Raw genomic sequence first — 15,689 nt, forward strand, 5'->3', positions numbered from 1 at the left:
AGCCCCCTTCCTCTCAAACCTTCAGCAGTCCAAAGACTGTCTTTGGTGTGTCAGTGGAAGTTCTTTGTTTATGTGAAATAAAGATTGGCATGCAAAAAAAAAAAAAAAGCTTTTTTATGGACATCTGGAGCTGCCCAGAGGAAGTGAGCTTCGCCAATGCCGTTGTTGGAACCAAAGGGTTTAACTGAACAGAAGCCCAATCTTTGCACATTTCCTATCAACACAATTCCCTGTGGTTTCCCCATCACAGCATTGCCCATCAGTGAATGTATGACGCTTGCTGTTTGCTGCCTAGCACACCAAATTTCTTTTTGCAGATGGGTAAATAACCATTCATATCTCTGACTAGAGTCTTTATTTTGCTGGAAATACGCAATAGGAGTTGTGCAGGGCAGCTGCTCAGTATCTGTGTGCCAGTCTGAGTGGCCTAGTATGTCACTGTAGACGAATGATGTCATTTCTGGAGCAGGCTTCACAGGAACTGTGCCTCTGCCTAGTGCTATGAATGCTGATGAAATTGCTTTCCTAAGATTTGTTTTTTTCTCTCAGAACAATATGATCTTGCAATATGTGGATTCACCTTGTTTTCTTCTGCAAGTCTTTCAGGCTTTGCCTGTTATCTGAGCGCTCCACACTCATTTTTCTATGCTTTAGAGCATCTGTTTACAGTATATGGTCTCAAACACTCCCTTCAGTGTATTCTCTAGAAAATTTGACCTAAACATTACAGTGTGTGCTGGTAGCACAAAGCTAGATATTTTAATTGGCATACTGCCAGGATAGAAATTCATTCTTATCCACATTCCAATCCCGAAAACCCTCTCTTCACTCACATTTTTTCCCCAAGACCCATTTCTCCCAACTTTCCCACATTTAAAAAACAAACAAACAAAAAACCCAGCAAACCATTCTAAACCATTTCAACTGAAAAGTGATGCCAAATAGTATTAATGTCTTTTTCTGTCCAAATAGTATTAATGTAAATTCTCTGGAATTTTCTTAAGTATCCTCCCTAGTGTACTTCTGCCTGTTTAGACCCTAAATTTTGTACAGTAAGGGCTATATTTTGTGTCTTGCCCATCCTCAAAAATATTGCTGACATTTTAACAATAGATAGCAACAAATCTAATCTATCAGCTCTATGCATTACTGTAACACGCGCACTCCAGATGAAATGGAATTTTAATTTTATGGGTATACAACATCAATGGAAACATTGATGGAAGCCCAAAAAAGCAGAGAAAGCCCCCCAGACTCCAAACACACTGACAAATGCAACTGTTCAAACATTATCAAAAGAACCTCAGACCAGAAGTACTGGGGCAAAGTTAGCCTTAGTCCTCAATATAGACAGCCATATGCTGAACATCACAAATTTTTTATTTCACAGTAGTTAATATTTCTCATAGCATTAGTTCATGTTTCTTTTTATTCTTTATCACTGTTCTGGGTAACACTGCTAGTGTGTGAGCAGCAAAATAAAACACCTAGAGTAACTCTCTGAAACACCTTTTAAAAAATCTGTATTCTAGTAAGGTTGGCTTTCCTGCATTCACACACAGGAGATCAAAAATGGAAAAAGATGTGACAAAAATAAGTACAAAGAGCAAAAAAGATACAACACATGGCTTTTGAAAGAGTTGCAGAGTGAAGCAGTAAAAAGGAGGAGGTGGCAAATATGCAGCAGCATTGGATTACTGTTTGGTAAAATTTACTATTTTATGGCCAGTGGGTAAATACTTCCCTTTTGGACACCTGCATAGAATTATGCTCACAGCTGCTCATTACTGATCATATTGTGTGAAATTACTTCTCTTCCTTGAGCAATAGGCAAACAAAAGATCACAGAGATGAACTGTTTGTACAGCAATTTACAGCACCGCACATATGTGATATCCACACATGTGATGTCAATCTACACTTTTGACCTATCTGGCAAATAGAAATACACACATATGTTTGTCCATTAGTGCAATTTAAGATACTGTAGCTTTATTGAGAGGGTAGATGTATAAATATATATATGTGTGCATATGGACTACAACTACAGAAAAGCTATGCTACTCTCAAGAGACCTACAGAATTTCAAAAAAAAATACATATACATGACAACACAGTGATTCAAGCATCATCATATTAATAGCATTCATAGTGAGAACAGATTACAAGACCTGCACTACTGACAATTATTTTTATGGATAATTTTACTTTACTGAAACAGAAACAGAAAAAGAGTTAGAAGACTTCATTTTTAACAGGCAGTGAAGTTCAGAAGGCTGTTCAACTTACTCATTCATACTCATAGCTGAATAAGAAAAACTGCATTAAAAAGAAAATACCATAAAGTTTCTTTCTACATGATATTGTGCCATGCTTCTATCCTCCCTGTCCCAAAGTCCATGATAATTTATATTTTAAAAGATTACGTCAGCAAGTGTTACTGAAGGCTTATCTTTACGCTGATGAGCACATTGAAAGTCATCCTCAGTCCCTAAAATATACACTTTAGTATGAGGCAAATACTTTGACTGTGTTACAATAAGTTCATATAAAGAGACTTTATAATGCAAGTGTTGCCAGATCCATAACCACAGCATACCACTGTCAGGCAAATGACCTTGGGAGTTACACCAGGGGAAGGAAGGGAGACACCATTACACTCAATTTTTCTCCATTCCAGAGCTTATAAAATGCTTTCACCTTCCTGCCAGATGGCACGGGTGGGCAAAGGGCTCATATAAGAGAATTTCATTTATTCTAAAAAAGACAGATGTCATGAGATTGACTGAAAACTTACTTCATTGGGAATTTTATGGGATCCATGAAAATGCAATATTATTGCTTCTTTTTTTATATCACCTGCATGCCATTGATTTTCAGCTCTGCCTCATTCTTGTAAATGCTGTTTGTCTATTCCCCATCCACGAAAGCATCCTTTTTCAGATCCTTACTTGAGCACATTTACAGGTACGATGCCTAAGTTTCACTGACGTTAGATATATGCTTAAGAATGATCCCATCAGCTGAAGCAGATACTTTATAGACTAGGATACAATTTTGCAAAATATAATCTGTAAAACAGAGATGTGATTCTTGAGAACGCATTTTGGTGAGCTTCCAGGGACTTACCTGCCAGCTGCCAAGTTGGCTCATACCTCTGGGCTCTATCTATTCATCCATCCATCACCAAAGTGTCTGAATGACTGATAATAAAAACAGATGATTCATCGCTGGCATGTTCTCTGTTCTCTCTTTGTCCTGTGGGAGAGACACAGTAGTTTATGATTAAGGTGTTAATGTTTTAGGCTAAGAGAAACTTATGGTATAAAGAGGGCAGTTTTTCATCTTACTAGATAGGTATGTGCTCCTGATTTTTAAAGAACACGAGATGGCCAGAAAGGAAATTTCTCATTTTTAACTGATCTTTAAATGAGCAGACACTCATGCCTATCATCTCAAGTATAACATATATTGCCAGCGGAACAGAATATAAGCTGTACAGTCAGGAGACACTCTCCCTTTTGGTCCTTTTAGATAGATCTGACCAGTGAGATCATATTTCATTCCCATTTATTTAACAAGTGTTATTCACGGCATCGATTGTTAACAGCACAATCATCAAGGACTTTCATCTCAGAGACCCACGGCGGGGATGAGAAAACTTCAGGTCTATGATGGAGGGGAATAGAGAGAATACATTAGAATATTACAAAAATGTAGAGAAGGCCTCTGTCTAACAATAACTTTGCTCAATGAGGCAAACAAAAACAGGAAATAACAAAAGAAAAGATCATTTCTTATTGAAGTGTTTTGTTTTTAGTTGCATAGTTATTGTATGGGATTGCTATATAGAAAAGTATGATTGTTCACATAAGTGGGGTGCCTAACTGCACAGTGTGAATAAAGCATGTAGATTAAAAATTGACTGACATTTCTCAACGAATGTCTGCTAGAAGGAACCATCAAACAGGGATGTTTCAAAAAGGTGCCTGAAGACAAAGGCTAGTAGATGTTATCACTAGTGAATTTGCAGGAAATATAAAGTAGCCGCTGATAAATTTTATGGATTGCACCAAGATTTAGCAGAGCAGCAAATTATGAGAACAGGATTATCTGGCAAACCTGGCTTACTGAAACAAAATGCATCTGAATATAGCCAGATGCAATGTGTGGAAGACTTGAACCAAACCTTCAGAATAGAATTTTACGATACTAAGATCTTTCAAACAATTCTGATGCTCACATTCTTAAAAGGATGTTGAATGATTGGAGATAAACAGCAAAATCTGTTCAGTTTATCAAAACAAGAATGAGAGGCAACTTGATTACAGGAATAAAGCATCAAGTACAAAACGGCTCTTTGATTTAGTGGACACAGACGGAACAAGTAGTAATGGCAGGAAGCTGGAGCTAGACACTTTTAACGTATTTTTATATTTTTAACACAGACTTGACCATTGGAATAAATCACAACCAATGGTTTCTTCATTTTTTTGAGTTTTCAAATCCAGGGTAGACGGCTTTAGCAAAATACAAAATACCAGTGGTACCAGATATGTGGAACTGTTGAGTAAAATGCCTGTAATATACAGGAAAACAAAGCCAACTACTTGAAATCAGTTTTCTATTGTATATATGTAGTATAATACAGTTTTAGTTATACAGTCACACATCATTTTCTTCCACAGGAAGCTTCATTGAGTATGCAGGATATTTGGCCTGACCCTTTAGTAGCTACCTTGCAGGTACTGACAGGAAGGGTTCACTGGGAGTCTGCAGAGGTCATTTGTTTCCTAATACAGGATGGGGGATCTGGAGTACCTGTGCGGTGGCATTCTGTGGTGGAAGCAAACCCCACTCACTCGTTAGGCTGATATTGGCCTTTCATTTGTTAAGCAATTCCGACAAGTAACTCTCAAAGCTTGAAAAGGTTTGCTGGCATGTCTTCCAACATGGAAAATATTTAGCTTATCTAACTAGAAGTTTGTAAACACCTTTAGCAGGAATTTGGGGTAGTGCTTGAATCATCCTTTGTCCAGATGAAGTATTGTACAATGTTCACGTCCTATAAGGGCTTTTATCTTCCTGTATCTTTTTCAATTCACTGAATTGCATTCATATGCTTGCTAATGCGACAGCCAAATGAAAGTCTACAAAGAAACAATGCTGTGTTTGGTGCTAGGTTTAAACGGTGTGCACTGAGTGGGTTGTGGGGGTACAAATTAAACAAGAATAAAACAAAACATTCACTAAATGACCGCCAAATATCCTGCACGCTCAGTGAAGCTTCCTGTGGAAGAAAATGACTGTGATTGTATGACTACAACTGTACTATAGTTTTGTAACCTTTTACCTAAAACTATTCCACAGTAAAAACTTCAAGGTCAGACACTTTTTCAAGTAGATTCAGATCAGGTCAATGCTTGTGAGTCATCAAGGGTGGAATATTTCATTTCAGTTCATAGGAGCACATCTCCTGCATGAGATTTACAGATTGGCTATCCATCCGTCATCTGAAATGGCAAGCTTTTCTTTTCCATGAACTGCCTGCCACGGTGAGTTCCCCCAGCTGGAACACGACCTCCCTTGAAACTACTATGGAAAAGTTTGGATTCCCTGACAACCGCCTTAGCCACAGATGTTGCTTGAAGCCTTGAAGGCTTACAAAAGGTGGCCTAAAAGAAACAGATGGAAAACATAAGCCTTCAACCATGGGCCAGGCATCAGAAGGAAATGGAGCACACATTTTAATACCTACATGTTTTTCTGGCCAAGGCTCCTCCAGCCTATCCTAATTCCAGTCCCATCTCAGCCTGATTCCTCATACCTGTCCCAACTAGCTTGCTCCCACCACGTTCCCCGACTCCAGGTCTAACTCTCCATCATGGGCTGCACGTCAAACCTTGCCTTGTTCCTGACTTCAGTCCCATACATCTTCCAGCTTTTTGTTTCAGGCTTCCCTACCGGTAATATTCTCAAACCCAGATTATCACACCCCTGCTTTCTACCAGGCTGCCACCTTCCCCATATCACTTAGATAACCCCTAATTGAAGCAGGAAAGCTGAGAGATGGGGCAAGACAGTTTTCCCTGACTCCAATTCCTGAACACGGCAGCACCAATAGCAGTGACCTTTACTGACTCTACCGCCAGAACTCAATACATACCTACAAAACATTTGTGAACTGAGGTTTTCAGAGAATCATAACTTTGTTACACTTTGGCTAAATTTCCTGGAAATAGCAAGACATACCAGGGAAACCCTTAATGAATTTCTAGTCACTGCTCAACACTTCAGAGATGCTGGGGTATCTCAGGTCCTCGTGCTACAAGGACTTAACTTAATCGCTGCTGTGTAATTTAAACTTTTACTGAAGTTTGCACAGATCTTGTCTGGAGAGTTAATAAACACTTGTATGCATTTGGAATTTTACTAAAAGTAGTAATTCTGGAATAGTTAATTTGGGTTAAACCTTCACATGAACATCCACTCATTTCAGAACAATTTCGTTGTAAGCCCTACCAGACCTGAAAATTTGATTAGTCTGTCTATAGTGAAAACATAAAATGGGAAAAGGATAGGTATGCTTAATTAAGGTATTTGTTGTGCCTAACTGCTGTGCTGCATCAGATCTGCAGGAAAACCAAGCTGAGTGAAACCACAGAGGGCTGAGGTTTAAAAATTGTAGAGTTTTAGTAGGTTAAAAGCTTCGCATTTTAGACTGTAGGAGATGGGTGTACTTCTTCATGTGTTTTTGCAAATTATTTTGAAACCTAATATGTATGTTTTCAAGGGGCCCGAGTTCTTTGTAGCTTACTATAGTATTCTTGTACTTGCAAATGTTTTCTTTTATACAGAAGTCATAATTATCATATGTTACACTACTCTAAGGTACATATGTCTGCCCACAGTATATTACTGCTGGAACATTAGTTTATATTGGTTAGGAAGCGTTTCAGCAAATAATGTGGGCAAAGGCCACAAGAGAATTTCCTGAGCTTTGCTCTTGAGGTTCCCTAGTATTCCTTAGCAACCTTGCTGGAAACAACCTCTAGACAGTAGGTGATAAGTGTCTCTTTATACCTGAAATAACTGCTGGTTAGGGCAAGCACACATCCTAGCTCCAGAAAAACATTTAATTTAGAGTGCTCAAACCTGGGATAAAACATATATTAAACTGGGACTGATTAAACCAAGGAGAATACTGGTAAGCATTGACCCCTGCAGGGGCCCTATATCACTGCACAGAGTGCAATATAAAAGCTTGAGAGGACTCTTTCAAGACAATATGAGAACAAGCTTTCTATGAACGCAGCTTCGACTGAAGGGCCCCAGAAAGGTGTGAAATGACACAGTTTGAGCAACTATGATCTAGATGCTAGAAGTGTCTAGGCCATTAGAAGCTCTTTTATGTGTCAGACTATATTATGGGTCATATACTCTATAGTGCATTATCTTGTTTCTTTCCTGGTACTGCCTCAACTTTCATTTCATTTAACTTCATTTTTTTCCCCTCCGATAAACCTCATCAAATGGAGTCTGCAATTGTTCCACATGGAACAATTTCAGTATTGAAATGTGACATGTCAGCAGAGCCATAAGTATTTTGCTTATCCCTTTGGCTTTTAAGACAGGATCATATTGAGTTTTGATGTTTTGCTCATTCTCTGCCACGCAGATCAAGGGAATAGAAGTCCCCAGGTCTTTATTATACACAGCTGACCTTTTATTTCCTATTAGCTGCTTTCAATTTCATAGCCCAGAGTATGATCTTGAAATGCTATTTTCCATCATGCTAAACTAACCTGAGTTACACATTTAATAAACTCAAGAGTTTGCTCTCCAATGCTGCATAAAAACAGAGGTCATTCAGGTTTTGACTTTTTTGACAAAAGAACTGTTGTGACCCTTCACCAAGAAGCCTAAGACAAACACTTTTAAACACTGGGCAAACCATTGCAATCAATATAAACAAGAAATTCCACTGTAAATTTTGTTTTTTTGCTTCTAACTGAATAGATCTGAATTCTTAATATAAAATTTAAATAAGAAATATCATAGTAATAGATACAGTGGAAGTGTTTAACCCGGATTAACCTTCATTTAAAACTTAATTCCGGTTATACGTTTCTTGCAATAGAAGCCTGTCTCAATTTCATATGCTACTTGTGTTCATAATTGCTGAAGAGACCTGTATCTTCTCTTAATAAAATCTTTTCATTTCTTTCACTGAGATGACTTTGGTAGATGCACTTTTCATTTGACAGTCACTACTTTTATTTATTATTTTTGCACATAAATTTCTTCCAGTCAATACTTAGATTTTGGGTTCTGATATCCTGGTATTACCTTACATGCAGTGTTTTAAGTCTTGAATAATCTGATGACATTTCAATTACGTGCTACTTAAAATATCAATTCTTGTCTACCCACTCAATAACTATTATAGCCACGCTCTCCTTATCTCACCATTTCCCACTTTTTCTTGTTCACATCTAAGAAGATTCCTGCTTAGAGCATCCCACTGGCTGCATGCATGCCATGGGGCAATTTTACCTTGCACTTACTATTAGTTTACTTCCTAAAGCAATGAACAATAACGGCTGTTCGTTAGGACCTGATCAGGCAAGGTCAGCCAGTCTGTTATCATTTGGAAGTTGCTCTGCATCTTCAACTTCTGCTGAAATATATGTACTTGAGATGTTATTTCTGCAGCCACTACCAGTACTGCTCAGGACTGTCCTGCTAATGACCTTCCTATTGACCCTCTGACATGAGTAGGTCAAGAGCTAAAGCTGAATAGTTCTTGACCACCCTTGCTTGCCCAAGGTAGGCACGTGTGCTGGATTCATCTGTCATCTTCACTCTATTTTCTAATGAGACTGGTTCTGAAAGCAACAAACTCATTTCACGTAAAACCTTGTGGCACTCTTACTCCTAAAACTAAGCGGTAATTTCTTCATCTATTACTTTTCCGCTCCAAGCCTTCCATGGCTTTGGTTTTTGTAAGAAATACATCTTAAAACTATCACCACATTCGGTATTGCTTTATAAGGCTGGCAAATTAAACTCCGTAACCAAAGACCCTCCAGGGGGGAGCATGCTTTTTATTCCAGCACGCAGGAAAGCCGCTCCAGCCCGACAAGCGCTGTCCCCAGCGGCGATGAGCCTACCCCACCGGTTGCAGACCTCGTAGCTATGAGGCAGCGAGGCCCGAAAGTATCATTTCCCCGCGAGCTTCTCTCTAAAGCCGCTGCCAGGAGAGTAAGTTAACCTGTGAGACCGCCCGCAAAGGAGCGACCCAACGCGCAGGATGTACCGCGGAGCCGCACAGCTAAACGGCAGCACCCCGAGGCCATCCGAGATTAAGAGGTCACCAAACGGGCTGCCTCTCCCCCAGCCCCTCTCCCGTGGCCTCAGCCGTGCCCGCGCCGCCCCCCGCCCGGCTGCCAGCGCGGCTACGGAAACGGGCGGAGGGGAGGAGGGGGGGGAGGAAAAAAATGCAATGGAATAAAATAAAGACAACTTTTCCCTTTCGGCAGGAATACCTACGCGCCTCCCCTCCCCCCTGCCCGGCTCATAACAGCGATTTTGTGCTGTGGGGCCGCGTGCGCCGCTCGTTTCCCCCCTCTCCCCTCGGGCACCCCCGGCCGCGCCTCCGGCGGCGCCGCCGCCCTGCCCTGCCCTGCCCTGCCCCGGGCGGCGCCGCCGCCGCCGCCTCGCCCCGGGGAGGCTCCGCGACCCCCAGGGCGCCCCCCGAGCTGCCGCGGCGGGCGGAGGGGAGCGGTGCGCCCCGCACTCGGTACCTGCGTGGGGCCGCCCCGGCAGACGGTGCCCTCTTCCTCCGGCGGCGGCGGCGGAGAGCGTCTGGGCGGCGGGAGCCGGGAGCCGGCTTTGTTACTACTCGGAGGAGCCGCGGAGCAGCGCCGTCGCTATAGAAACTGGCTGCGGCTTGGAGCGACACCGGCGAGTGGCGGGAGGGAGCGGCGGGGGGGGCGGGAGCCGGGCGGAGGGGCGGCGGGAGGAGGGAGCCGCTCATTCAGGGATGCCCTGGCCTCCGCCTCCGCCCGCTGCACCCGGTCCCCGCGGCGCTGCCCCGCCGCCGCCCCGCCGCCCTCCCCGCATCGCGCCCCCCGCTCCTCGGGGACACCCATTTCCCCCAACCGTTGCCGACCGACCGCCTCCCCGCATCGTGGCCCCCGCGCCGCCCTCTCCCCGGAGAGGCCGTTTACCCCAGGGGATACCGACCCCTCCGAAAACGGGCCCTCACCCCCACAGGGCGCTGGCGCCCGCGGTGCGAAATGGCGGGGGTTGATGTGGGGTCCCCGCGGGAGAGGGTTGGGGGGGCCTGCGAGGCCTCTCCACAAATAAATAAATAAATACAATTACTGAACTTTTTTAGCAACAGTGCTTAATTCATAAAAGTGGTTTAACACCGCGGGGAGCTGCGTTTGTGTAATAAACTGCTTTCCCGCCTTGTTTTTCCCGACGAGCCGGTGTGTGCAGGTGGACACGAGTCCACCGTCTTCACCCGTGCTCAGTGTGGGAGATTTGCTGCTGGAACCACTCGTAACGGCAGCTTGTTATCTTTGAAGCAGGAACCAAGGTCAAGGTGGGTTTTTGTGGTTCCTTTCTACAAACAATGCTTGATGCAGTCGCCCCTAAGGGCTGATCAAGAAGTGAGCCCGTTGCCCTAGGGGCTGTGCAGGCAGCACACAGGAGGGGAGACGAGAGCAGAGGCAGGATGAGAATGAATCAGGATAAAGTGGATAACATTCGTCTGTTTGGCCGATGAAGCAGTGCCTGAAAGGGAGAAGCCTGGCCGCTTCTCCAGTTGCTCCTTCTGGCTGGAGTCTCACATTTTCCCCGTGGCCAGGCGGATGAGAGGTGTCACTGGGTCCTAACGCTTACGAGTTTCAGGGTCTCGCCTGCGTTGTTCTGAGCCTGGGGGATGGCGTGCTTTCCTACGGGGAGTGTACCGTGTGCCATGGATGGCCATCGTCGCAGCCTTGCCTTCTTGCTTCGTGTTGCTGAGGAAAGCTGAGGCAGTTCCTCTTCCTCCCTTCTGCCTCCTTTCCTCCTCGTCCACTGAAGGGTCAGTGGTATCAGTTCGTTGAATTTGTTCTCCTCTAATTTCTCTCCCTGAAGTGTTCTTGTTGCCTCTCTCTCTCTCAAAAACATAAAAATTGATAAAAACATCCTCCAAAGTTCAAGGTGGATCTCTCCTTTTCTCTTTGCCTAGTTGATACTGATTAAACTGGTCTTCCAAGTTTGCCAAATTCAAGAAACCCAACATGGAAGGTACATCTCAGAGGATGCATTATCAGTCTTAGCTACTGCCACTGTTAAGCTACTGGTGATGACTATTAAGTATCAGCATTGCAAGTCACTGTGAGCGGACATATCCGTGCCAAGAGCTACTGGCACACTACAGAAAATACTCTTTAGGAAGAGTCTGCCAAAGACAAGAAAGACCCCACCACAGGACCTCTTCACAAAACAATGCAGCTTACAGCAGAACTGCTGGCAGTTTATAACACAACCAAATGACAATAATATCATAAATGAGGGAGATGGAAGGTTGGATGTGAAAGATGAGGGTCATCACATATTTATCTGTCTAAGGTGCATGCTAAATGCTAATTCTGGAGTTAAAAAAGGATTAATCCAGTCAGAGCCCAGCAGAGCTGAATGGCATTTTTGGTTTACATCAGCAAATTCACTTGATCTGAGGTGTAAGGAGTGGAATTAGAGAAATGAACAATATGCCCATGCTGATTCTTACAGCGTAAGAGAAATTCTGCCTATTGTTTTCCTATACATAAAAGAATGTTTCATCTTTTACTGTGAAGTAACAATATTCATAATAAATACAGTTCCTTAAAAACCCCTGAAAGCTGGAATGCAATTTATATTCTAAAGCCTTTGGAAAAGTAAGGATGCTGTTTAATTTAATATGTATTTAGAAAAGAAAGATAGTAACCCAAATGTTGCTAAAATAAATGGTTATTTTTTAACAGCAAGAAATACGATGCCATTGGTACAATGCCTGTTCATTTTTCTTACAGAAGAATTTCATAGCACTTTCTCCCAAATGGAAGCCCAGAAGGGCTAGAAAAATGGTTGGAAAGACTTATTTACTGCCTGATCTTCACTGATACAAAGCACTTTAGTACTGATATTATTTCTTACGTTCTTGGGGCTTTTAATCCTCAGTGCAGTTTATACACATGTATTTATCCTTCTAGGCTGGAGGTAAAAAGTAACATTTTCAGAAGGTGCAATTGAGACAATTGGGCAATTTCTTAAAAGACTCAAAAGTAGTAAGAACCAGAACCAGAACTTGTATGTGTTTTGTTGCTAGTATTGAACAGGTAACTGCTTCTAGATTGCTTCTCATATCAAAGTTAGGACAATGTTTTACTGAAAGAGAAGACCCTTTTCTGTAGATGTGTATCACCTGTATCTTTGGGATAGATCCTTAGCCAGTTAGCCATTCTAGTTCTTGTAAAGTGTTTCATTATTCTTTAAAACTGTACTTGTATTTAATTTTAACTGGCTTAATGTCATTTGGATCCTAATCTTTATTGCAAAGTAGGTCACTAGCTGCAAACATGCCAAGTTGATACTGAGACTGTTTGCAGTCACTGTATTTGGTATGAAACTTAAAAAGTGACAAATTCCTGCATTTCAGTAAAAAGTTTTAAATCTGCATTGCATTTTGTAACATTTTAACACCAAGTTTTCCCGCATTTTTGTTTTGATGTTTTGTCCCTATTTCTCCCAATCTGGGCTAAGGACAATCCTTTTAACATCAACAATTGGAATGGTTTGAACACTGAAAAATGGCAATGTTTTTCAGGGAACATACTTCCTTAGAAGAGGAAGAGAAAAAAAAGAACATTAAAAAAAAAGCGTGTCGATACAACCATTGCCAGCTTCTGACTCAGCAGTGACATGTGCGTCTTTCTCAGCACAGAGGACTTTTCCAGTAACTTGCTGTTCTGGCAGAGTTCATCGTGGAACAGTGAACAAGTGGTAACATTCACGTGGAGCAGAAGAACAGCTTTGATGGTCTCGCCTCTCTTTTGCCATTTGTCCTCACTCCAAACACCATTCATCCCACCAAACACTTACTCTGTCAGACAGTTTGTTCCTTGTGAGCAGAGCAAAGTATCCTTAGCACAGCACTACAGCATTAAAAAGAGAATGCTTCAATTGAAGGAATGAAATGCATTCTTAGGAGACTGTATTAAAAAAAAAGGAGGGAGGAAGATGTGGTAAAATTGGAATAATAATACCTAATAATAATGTTAATTATTAATATTAGCATTAGAATTATGGTAGGGCTTAGAGACTCTGCTAGCACTAGGCACTGTATTCCCACGGAACAAAAATGCAGATAATTTCTGCCCCGAGGAGTTTACGTTAGAATTAAGTGTTTTTCTTGAGGGCCTGGAATATCATTTGTTACACATTTGTGTTGTGGCTAGCACAATGGGGTCTAATTTAATTGTGTCCTTTTAGAGATGTGTAATATAATTTTTAAATAATGTAGTAATTGTAATAGTAATTCTATCAGGACACAGAGCAAAAACATTTTCCTGCATCTATAAGCTACCAGTCTTCTTGGATATTAGAGACTTCAGTACCTGGCAAATGAGTTGAAATAATAATTCAAGGAAATTATAAAACATGAATATGCTAAGAAAGGGGATGAACTTACCGGGTTCTAGCTTTGTAAAAGAAAAAAAATATGCTTTCCCTTACAGCTATCATCCATTTGTGTTTCCTCAGACATATTCTCTTTTTCTTCCTGGGCTGAAAAAAAAGGGATTTTAAATATTTGCTTGAGATTTCTAGATGTCCTGCAGAGACAAAGCTACAGCAGTACAAAAGGGACGGGAGTGCCAAATGGACACAAATATTGCAAAGCTCTGCCAGCTGCTGCTCCCGAGAGCTGTTTTTTAGAGGCACTTCTGGCTAAGTAGAGCCACCACAACAGCAGCAGTGGCTGAAAGTGGTTATAAGGAGTGAGAGACACAAAAAGGTTGCTGAGGGCAGGGTGGGGAGGGTTTGAGTGGGAGCACTATGGCTCATCAGACCTCCAGTATCTAGGGTGTGCTCTTGGATGCTCAGCCTTCGTGTTTTTGTTAGCATTTTTTGACCGTATCAGTGGAATACTGGCATAAGGAAAATCAAGTGGAAATAAATGTATTTGGACTTTCAGCTGACCCTTTAACAGAATGACTATCAGAGGTTTATAAAGGCGCCTATCCAAACTTGTGGTCGGAGAGAAGGTACCACTGAACATTCAAAAATGACAGAAAGCAAATATTAGTCATATCTGGTTGATTTTCAATGTGAGTAGGCTCATGTGTGCACTTCACAAGGTAGTGCCATGCTGAGATGCCTAAGCTACTCTAACCAAGGCAGTTAAGTTGCCTGCTGAGAAACAGGCAATATATTATTTGAAGTTCAGTGCTATACCAATGTAGACATGCTTGACTGTGTGTGCATTCACTATGCTTGGCAGCACAGATACATGCTAAGCATATTTACTTACAGGTCTTCTGTAACAACGTGGCATCTCTAGGAAATGAGAGTTAAAGGGTACATTAAAAACATTAATGATCTGGAAAGGGATAAAATGATGTGGCAACTTACAGAAGGCATACCATTATCTACTTTAGCTCACTACAGAAGGGCCTCAGAGATCGTGAAAAGAGGCCCAGCCTAAGTAGCTGAATGAACACCACAGTGGCCAAAGGGATTAATGGAAGGGAAATGTAAATCTGGATGGAATATTTTGTGTTATTCACACAACCTACTGGGATCTTAATTGAGTGCAACCTCTTGGAAAAAAAGATCCTGGCATTACTGTGGAAAGCTCAATGGACAGCAGTGTTTAGAAAGTGAACAAAATGTTAGTGGGAAAGAAAAATCATACTGGAAATACTATAATTCCCACAGATCTGTTATCTGCTACATCTTGAACACTTTGTTCAGTTCTGGGAATTCCACTGCAAAATAGATATAGCAGACGCAGAAAGCATCTAGAGACAGGCAATGAAAATGATCAGAGGTTTAGAAAGAAAATTTTCTATATGGAGAGACGAGAAGATTAGGCCTGTTTAGGGATGGCATGAAGAAGAGAGGATATGATAGAGCTTTATAAAAAATAACGAATGGTGAAAAGAAGATAAATCCTGCATTTCTAGTCACCCTTTTTCATAATTTAAGAACAAGAGTTCATCCAGTGGAATTAAAATGATACAAATTTAAAACTGATGAAAGGAAGTATTAGCTACTAAAGTGAAAGCATTCACTGTTACATAAGATAGGATTTAAAGAAAGGATTAGATTGTATAAAACATTTGTAAAGGGGTAGAAATATATTCATATTTCAATGCGTAAGCTAGCTACTAAGGCAGAGGTAGAAGGAGAGACAGGGAAAGGAGTGTTAACAGAAACTCCTCTTTGTGCTAATTACTGATTGTTTTGCAACTTCTGAAGCATCCATTGCTGGTCATTTGAGGTGGGATGGGGGAAATATGACAGTAGATAATATTGGTTCTCATCAGATATGCAAATTCATTTTCTCATCCAGGAGTGATGAACTCTTGCCCTCCCCAACACACACACATATTTGTGCCCCTGTGAATATCCTCTCCAACTGCATAGCACTG

General features: G+C 41.6%; 1 protein-coding gene across 11 annotated transcripts in view; it reads right to left on the bottom strand.

The window, feature by feature from the left end:
- RNF182 (ring finger protein 182) overlaps positions 1-15,689 on the bottom strand; it is a 56,889-nt gene that overhangs the window by 21,918 nt on the left and 19,282 nt on the right. For 10 of the 11 annotated variants that reach the window (XM_026112965.2, XM_026112957.2, XM_026112940.2 and 7 more), the window contains exons 1-2: positions 9,807-9,945; positions 3,130-3,258 (exon numbers count right to left, since the gene is read on the bottom strand). The gene's annotated coding sequence lies outside the window, so the exon portion shown is untranslated. Of the gene's footprint in view, positions 1-3,129; positions 3,259-9,806; positions 9,946-15,689 lie in introns of those variants that run through there. The other variant, XM_026112903.2, reaches the window with a different exon arrangement.

The sequence above is a fragment of the Dromaius novaehollandiae genome, chromosome 2 (genome assembly GCF_036370855.1).
Source record: "Dromaius novaehollandiae isolate bDroNov1 chromosome 2, bDroNov1.hap1, whole genome shotgun sequence".
In the NCBI taxonomy this organism is placed as follows: domain Eukaryota; kingdom Metazoa; phylum Chordata; class Aves; order Casuariiformes; family Dromaiidae; genus Dromaius; species Dromaius novaehollandiae.